Consider the following 8,395-nt stretch of genomic DNA (forward strand, 5'->3'; position numbering starts at 1 on the left):
ATGACATATGAAAAACTTGGAAACAAACTTAGGAGGGAAGTGGAGTCTAGTGGCTATAGAACTGGGTCCTGGGGACACTGAAGATCTCCAGTTGTCCCCCTGGCAGCCCTTGCTTACCAATCGCAAGCATAAACGTCCACAGAATCTCCATCTAGAAATAGTCCACTCACCTGGCTTGCTCTCTTCTTGGTTGCTGTGCACAAGTTCTACCTGTGTGATCAGCTTTACAGTGAGAACCATCTGCTAATGAAGTTCAATATGACATGAATATTATCTTGGGTAAAACAAGCTCTCCATGCAGGTCATGCAGTTTCACAAGCTCTATCAGTTCACAGGGCGGGGAGCATTGTGACCCCAACCAGTAATCCCTAATCATGTATTGGCACCTCCAAACTTGAGTGCCAGTTCAAAGATGCTAAGTCTAGAAAGCCAGGAGAAATAGTGCATACATGTAATCCCGATGGAGACAGAGGGATCAGGAGTTCAAGGCTGGCCTGGGCTCCATGACAAGGCTCTTCCAGAGACAGAAGAGGAGGAGGAGGCACAAGCTAGTGGAAAATCCTAGCTGACCAGCAAACAACCAAGTCTTCCAAATATCAAATGTGCTAGAATCTCCCAGACAGCGTGTTGGAGTGCAGGTGTCTCAACCTCTCTCAGAAATACCACTAAACTCAGAATCTCTGATCTTGAATCTGATATGGTCCATAGGAAACAAGTTCCCCCGTGACTCTGATGTGTAAGCATAGGAGTTATAAAGACCAAATGGTAGAGCATCCACTTAGGTAGAGTAAAACTGATATGGGAGATTGAGTGCAGCAGGCATCCCATTTCTTCACGCCTTCCTAGAGCCTCTGGCGTTCAGGGTACCATAGGGTTGCTACCCCCACTACTAGGTTTGTCTTCTAGAAGCTATTGCTCCTATAACCTCTGACCCCTCATCTCCGTCTCTTTTCTTAGCTGAGAAAGGTTTGGAATGGGGGCTTTAGATTAAGCCGCAGCATTGAGACAGGTAAATGTGTGTAGGTTAGGTTGAAACCAGAGTCTAGAGTTTTAGTAGACTGTCCTATAGGGACAAATGTGTCAAAAAGTTGGCTTCAAAGAAAAAGAAGATCAAACCTGAGCACACTCAGAGCTTCTCTTGGGTTAAGCCTACTGATGCACTTTATTTTTCTTAATTTTAATTTCAAGACAAAATCTCCTTATACATCCCAGGCTAGCCTCAGATTTGCAATCCTTTGCCTGACCCTCTCAAAAACTGGGATATCAGGAGCATACCATCTCACTTTAAAGACTAGCTAGTGACTACTACTTGCTTCGAAAGCCATACTGTGCAACTCTGCCACTGTAAAAAGGTAAATGTAATAAACATATAAACCACTAAACAGGGCAGCTGCAATAAAACTTTTTTAGGAACAAGGCCATGAGCATTTAAATATTTATAGACACTGAAATTTGAATTCCATATAATTGCTATATCTCTAAATAGTGTTTTCATGTTTTGAAAGATGTAAAACCAGGCTGCTGTTGTGTGGTAATTTTCTTGGACATAAATTTTCTTGTGGTATTCTAAGTGGAGGTAAAAAATCCTGCCACAGAACTAACTGAACTCAGGAAGTAAACAACTCAAAGGGCTTAGGAAATCCCTGAAACTGAGCAGATCCACTAGGCTTCTCTTTCCTCGAGTATTTATATAAGCAGCAGGGACTGCTGAGAAACACTCTCAAACAAGCAAAGGTGTCCAAAAGACACAGAGATCAGCAGAGCTGCCTAGGGAAAGCTCATGAACTGAACTGCCTGAAAAGACACATTTCAATTTGTTGATTTGCCAGCAAAGCTATGCAGTGTGCTCTAGGCTTCCACATTTCATAAGCTGTCACCCATGTTGGGTGGGCTTGGTTGATGTGTTTGTATTTGTCATTTCTGACCTATAAATAGGTGAACATCTTAATTTAAAAGCCAATATTCTTGCTTGCCTGGAGTCACAGAAGTCATTTCTGCTCCTGGTAGTAACTCATCACCCATATTCCTATAAGTGACCACAATAAAACTCAGTGGTTCACCAACTTCAACTTTTGTGTTATCCCTATGTTTGTCTGTCACTGGTTTCCTATCTGGGATGATTAGGTGTTTGTTTAATGTCCTCAGGAGAAGTGTCCCACAACCACTAAGGAGATGCCTCAATTGATAATATACCTGATACATACAAACAAAGAACTGAATTTGGATCTCCAGAAACTATGCGAAAATCTAGGCAGACTAGTGCATGCATAACCTCTGTGCTGAGAAGGTACAGACAGAAAAACCACAGGTTCTCATTGGCCAGTCCACTGAGTCGAGCTACCAAGCTTCAGGGCCAGTGGGAACCCTGTAGCAAAATATAAAAGACACCAATGTCAGCCTCTGACCTCCATATGCACACATATATGTATATATGTGCGCACACACACATTAGCAAGTACATATGACATACAAATATATAAAACCAAGTCTAAGCTTTCAAGAAATATTAAAAGAGTGGACAGGCCAGTTGGCCCATTACATCCATACTTGGTGAACCCACTGAACTGTCAACAGGTCTTGGGCAAAGCCATATACTGAGATAAGAGACTATTCTCATTTCTTCCTAGAAGTTTTCCTGCAACTCCAGGCTAAATCCCAGGCAAGCAAGAATATAGGCTTTTAAATTAAGATGTTCACCTATTTACAGGTCAGAAAAATCAACTCAGCAAGTAGCCACCAGCATAAATGGAATAAAATAAGATATCATGTGCACTGCCTATAGGAGGGACAAGCATGTCTTATTAAATTTTAGTCTCACCTATGAACATGTAATTGTGAACATGTATGTATTCATCTGATCAAGATCAACAGGTATATCGTATTTATTAATAAGGATCAGTGTCCAAAAGTTGGTACAGATTGAGCTATAATTGTGTTTGTTGGCTTGTTTTTCCTTAGTCTTTCTTCCCAGTTTACATTTGGTACTAAACCACACTGAAATTGACTCTCTGGTCCATGGAATGGCAAATGGTAAAGCAGACATCCCAGCGTCGTAGCTGCTCTGGACAATACAAAGTAGAGCCGTGGGTCTGTGTGGACAAGGCGCCTGCACCCTACAGACCAGGGCATACTTGAGCATGGCCAAGGTTCCTTGCTGGTAGGGAAGGAGTTAAACCTGGCAGATCTCACCTCCCACTGCCCTAACACTTCACCTCCCCAAACTCCGCACTCTACCCAACAGCAAAGCACATCCCCCCCTACAGACCTCATGCCCCTTGGCACCCTTGAGTCTTCACCCCCTACAGACCTCATGTCATTTGGCACCCTTGGGTCTCCATGGGTTTCCCTCCCACACACCCTGTATCATCTTCTCACTGTCTACCCTTTCCAAATTTATCTTTATCCTAATATACATCCTTTGAAGGCTCTGCTGGACACTATACTCAGAAGAAAGCCTTTCCTGGTTTCTCCCATCCCAGGTTCCTCTTGACCGCAGTGGCCATTAGAGTTCTTATACCTCCTTATTTCCAAGACATCTCACTCCCTATCCAGACACTCTGGTGTGGGATACTCTCCATAGCCTTAGGCCTACTGTGTGCTGAATCAATAACAATGAAGATGAATGAATGAGAGAACATTCAGTGTGGTGATGCAGTTAAATCATGGCCATCTCCATGTCCTGAAGTGTGCAAACATAACATATAACTAAGCAGAATATTTTAACCACACCATGCTACTTGAGGATCTGCAACCCAGACCTCAGTTTTAACTAACTTATGAAGTAATTGACATACTTCAGGTGGTTGCTCCTGCAGACATACATTAGAATAAGTTAGTGTTGAGCTAGAGGAAGAACAGAGAAGAAAATACAAATTGGGCCTCTCTAAATGAATCTTGTTTTGTAGTGTGATTCTGGAGGCAGCGGATGGTCTATACCATTTTTAACTAGTTGTTAAAACCTAAAAACAGAATACAAACCAAAGGAAGTATTTCTGAATGTGATGATTAATTTTGATTGACGTCCTAATTGAATGGAGAAATCCCAGAATTTCAGTCAGGTACACCTTTTTGTGTGTTGTGTTTTTGTCTCCAGAGAAGGAAGGACCATCTTGGACGTGGACACTATCCCGTGGGTTCAGTTCCAGACTGAATAAAAGGGGGGAGAAGGGGGGAGGAGCAAGCTATCTGCTTCCAACTTCCCCCCTGCTTCCTGACCTGCCCAGATATGAGCGGGCAATGTCATAAGAGGTCCTGCTGCTGCAGTCTTAGACACAGCCACCCACCATGGCGGGTTGCATCCTCAGTCTGTGAGACGACCTCTCTTCTCTCATGTTTCTTCATGTTGGGGTATCTTGTCACAGCAGTGAGAAAATAACTAGTGCAACTGCCACATGTAGGCAGGTTAGTTAAAATAGCTTTAAAATGCATTTTTATTTCACATTGCTAGTGGGAATCTATCTCAAAGACAAAAGGATTCACAGAGATAATGAGAACTCTTACCTTATGTTCAATGGTCTTATTAGAGATGGTAACTCTAATGTTATTAGGAAAATAAAATAAAACCAAGTATATCTGTCCAATTTTGTTAGGGGGGAGCCAACATTTCCAGCTCAAGTGACAAAACTGTAGCAGTACAAATTAAATCCAGAAAGTTTAAATAAAATCTCAACAATTCTTGCTTTAAATTGGAAATATCTGTATTGACTCATGACTTATTGTCTTTTTTTTTTCTAAAAATTTGATATTTCCTAGTTGTGTTCACTGAAAAGACCTAGAAGTAACAATAACGTAATAACAACAATCACCCCTAGTTCCTGGGTTGCAGTCACTAGATGCCATTTCCCATTAAAGGGAACAAGAACTTCTTGAGCTGGAACATCTTGTCATGCCTAAAAGCCAGGCAGCTGTCAGAGATTACCGTGGTCTCAAATGCTGTGAAAGCCAGCCTCAAAAGGCTCCCATTGACCATTGAGAAGACACACTGAACATTAACGCATTACTACAGTAGATTGAAATAAAGCAGATACAACGATTTTCCCAAGTTTGTGGTAATATTACACTTCTACTTTACACACATTCCCAGAAAGCTTCCTCAGTTACCCTCAGAGTCTCAAGCTATTGTGCTGAGAGCTGATAAAATAACCAAGAAGGATCTGGTCTTTCCTAAACCATGCCTAATATTGATCAAGTGGTTACCACTTGGTTCCTTTTAGAAGTCATAACTACTGAATCCAGTCAGAAGGCTGGAATTGTGAAATCACTAACTTATCAACCCTAAAAAAACAATGGAGACAAAGTTCAGTGGTAGGGCACTGGCCTAGCATGGCAAGACTGCAGTTTAGATTCCCGGTGTTGTTAAAAAGTGAGAGGAAGAGGGAGAAGGAAGAGAGGGAGGGATGGAAAGAGTGAAGGAGGGAGGAGGAAAGAAGGAGAGAAAAGGAGAAAAGAGAGGATGAGATGGTGGGGAGAGAATGGCAAGACAAGAAGAAGCCATGGAGGAGCTGGAGAGATGGCTCAGTGGTCAAGAGAACACACACCAGTGCTATTGCACAGGACCTGAGCTCATTTCTCAGCACCCAATGTAGAGATTTAAGAGACATAGCACTTTTTGTGGCTCCCATTGAAAGGAGCACAGGAGTTTACAGGAGTCTACCTTTGGAGAGCTCACAGGAACCTGTAACTCCAACTCCAGGGAGATCCAAGGCTTGGGCACCTGCACTCACTCACGTGCACCACCCACACCTCTGCACATAACTAAAACCGAAATGAATCTTCAATTAAAACAAAAAGCTAGAGGGGGACTTCAAGGTGTTGTAGATGGTCCTGGTGATGCCTGTATTTTGATGTTAATTCTGCTTTCTCAGGAGGGGTGGTCTGGAACAAGGAATGAGTCACATACTCAGGTGACTTCTTGTAAATCTTCCTCTGAATGAATGAAGGCACCAATCACTGGGCGAGTAGGCGGGACTTCCGGGTTGGAGCGAGAAGAGAGGAAGCATGAGAGAGGTAGGGGCCTTTTGGACAGTGGTAATGTAGGGACAAGCTGTAGGTACTAGTGTCTCCCAGTTTCAACGGAGAAGCCATTAGGATTCGCCTCCAGAGGATTTAGATTTAATAAAATTTCCAAGATTCGGATTTTAGTTGTTGGACCCAGTGATTAAGTTATGGTTGTTTCTGAACTAAGTTTGTGTTGTGCTTTCCTTCATGCCACGGCTCATCTGGGTTCAAGAGAGAAAGATACAGTGACAAAGCATGGTTTTGCCTGATGTGCAACGCAAGGGTGGTGGGGGTTTTGAAGCATGGGGCTGGCGCGGTAGTGACCCACCAGTGGGAACTTAGCAAGCTGGGTGGAGAGATTTTGGAGCTCTGAGTCAGAAAGTCTCCATGAGATAAGAACTGACCAGTGGAGACCGCTGGGGCTGAGAGTAGCTGGGTGAAGTGTGGGAACGAGCCGTTCCTTTTTTTATTATTTCCCACAACATCAAGAGCCCAGGCTTATGCTTTTTTTTTTCCTTTTTTTAATCAAACTTGGGCACTAGCCAGAGCCCCACAAGAGCTACCTTAATTCCTTTGAAGGGTAGAGCCTCCTGTGGCCTGAGCAGCAGCACGGGGCCCCACCATGGCAGCATCACACTGGAGACTAAATGTGCATCCTGACAGGGTACAAGGAAGCATGTGACGTCACTATTCAACATCACTAAGTATCACTGCCCGCCCAAGTCCCAAAGAATCTTAATGTAATCAGATTCTAGTGTAAACACTGGTCACAGAGGAACCCTTGAGGAATCGGAGCAACTCCAGGAGTAATTAACCAAATGAAGGAAGTGCACAGGAGAGTCTACTGTTCTAGTGACCCACTTTCATCCAGAAATAAATGGTGCTGAAGGGAGAGAGAGAGAGAGAGAGAGAGAGAGAGAGAGAGAGAGAGAGGAAGAGAGAGGAAGAGAGAGAAAGAGTGAGAGAGGGAGGAAGGGAGGGAGGAGGAGGAGGAGGAGAGAGAGGGAGAGAAAGGGAGGAGGGAGGGAGGGAGAGAGAGGGAGGAGGAGAGAGGGAGGGAGGGAGGGAGGGAGGAGGAGGAGAGAGAGGGAGAGAAAGGGAGGAGGGAGGGAGAGAGAGAGGGGGAGGAGGAGAGAGGGAGTGAATAGGGAGATAAGAGAGAGCACTTTTTGTGGCTCCCATTGAAAAGAGCACAGCAGTTTACAGGAGTCCACTGTACTGTATTTTCAGCTTCTCTGTAAGTTTAGACGTTCTTTCAATTAAAAAAAATCAAAGACTCAGAGGGTGTGGATCAGGGTTAGGTACTAACTTGATTAAGTCAAGTTATTTACAACAACCAGGGGAAATGTCAGCAAGGTGTTATTGTAAATTATTATCACTGTTGTTAGGAGTGATCGTTATTCTACATTATGTCTTATGAAAGGAAAAATCCTTACTTATTAAAAATAACAATTATAAAAAATACTGCTAGGGCCATGTAGCACAGGAGAAGAACCCTGCCAGATGCGGCTACCATGAGACCCTGGCATTTATTACTGGTTTTAGTTTATTTTTTTCTGAAACAGAATCTTGTTCCATAGCCAGGCTGGCCTCACACTTAGTGTCCTCCTGTCTCAGCCTTTACAAATGTAAAGTTGTAATCTTTACATTTAATTTATTTTATTATTTTTGATGTGGGTATCTTGCCCATGTGTAATGACAGGGCACTATATTTTTTGCAGCTTTCCCAGAGGCCAGAAAAGGTCATCTGATGCCTTGGAGCTGAACTTACAGATGACTGTGAGCTGCCTGGGGGGTTCTGGGAACTGAACCCAGGTCCTTTGTAAGAGTAGCCAGTGCTCTTAATCACTGAGCCATTACTCCATCCGCCTATGTGGTACTCACTGAGCCATTACTCCATCCTCGTATGTGGTACTCTTACAGACAGGCACCATCATGCCTGCCTATCTCCTGTTAACTGTGAGATTATGACTTATTTCTACACTCCAGTCTTAGTTTACACTGAACAGTACCTGAATAGCAAGGCTGCAAGAGTTAAACAAAATATAATTAATCCCAGAACCTGACAAGTAACTGATGTCTAATAGAGATTTTTTTCATTATCCCTTCTAGGTGGATCTGCCTTCTACCTATGTCATCTCTCTTTCTCTCTCTCTCTCTCTCTCTCTCTCTCTCTCTCTCTCTCTCTCTCTCTGTCTGTCTTTCTCTCTCTGCTGGTTTATGATATCACACATTTACTGTAGATTAATGACTAAGTCATTCCTTACATGGCATGAGCTCATGTCTCCTATAGTGTCCCCTGGTCCAGAAAGCATCATACTGTAAAGGCAAGAAGGAAGGAGAGACTTTACATGGAGAGTGGAGAAGGAAGGAGAGACTTTACATGGAGAGTGGAGAA

This window comes from Mastomys coucha, unplaced genomic scaffold (genome assembly GCF_008632895.1).
Source record: "Mastomys coucha isolate ucsf_1 unplaced genomic scaffold, UCSF_Mcou_1 pScaffold3, whole genome shotgun sequence".
NCBI classification, from domain to species: domain Eukaryota; kingdom Metazoa; phylum Chordata; class Mammalia; order Rodentia; family Muridae; genus Mastomys; species Mastomys coucha.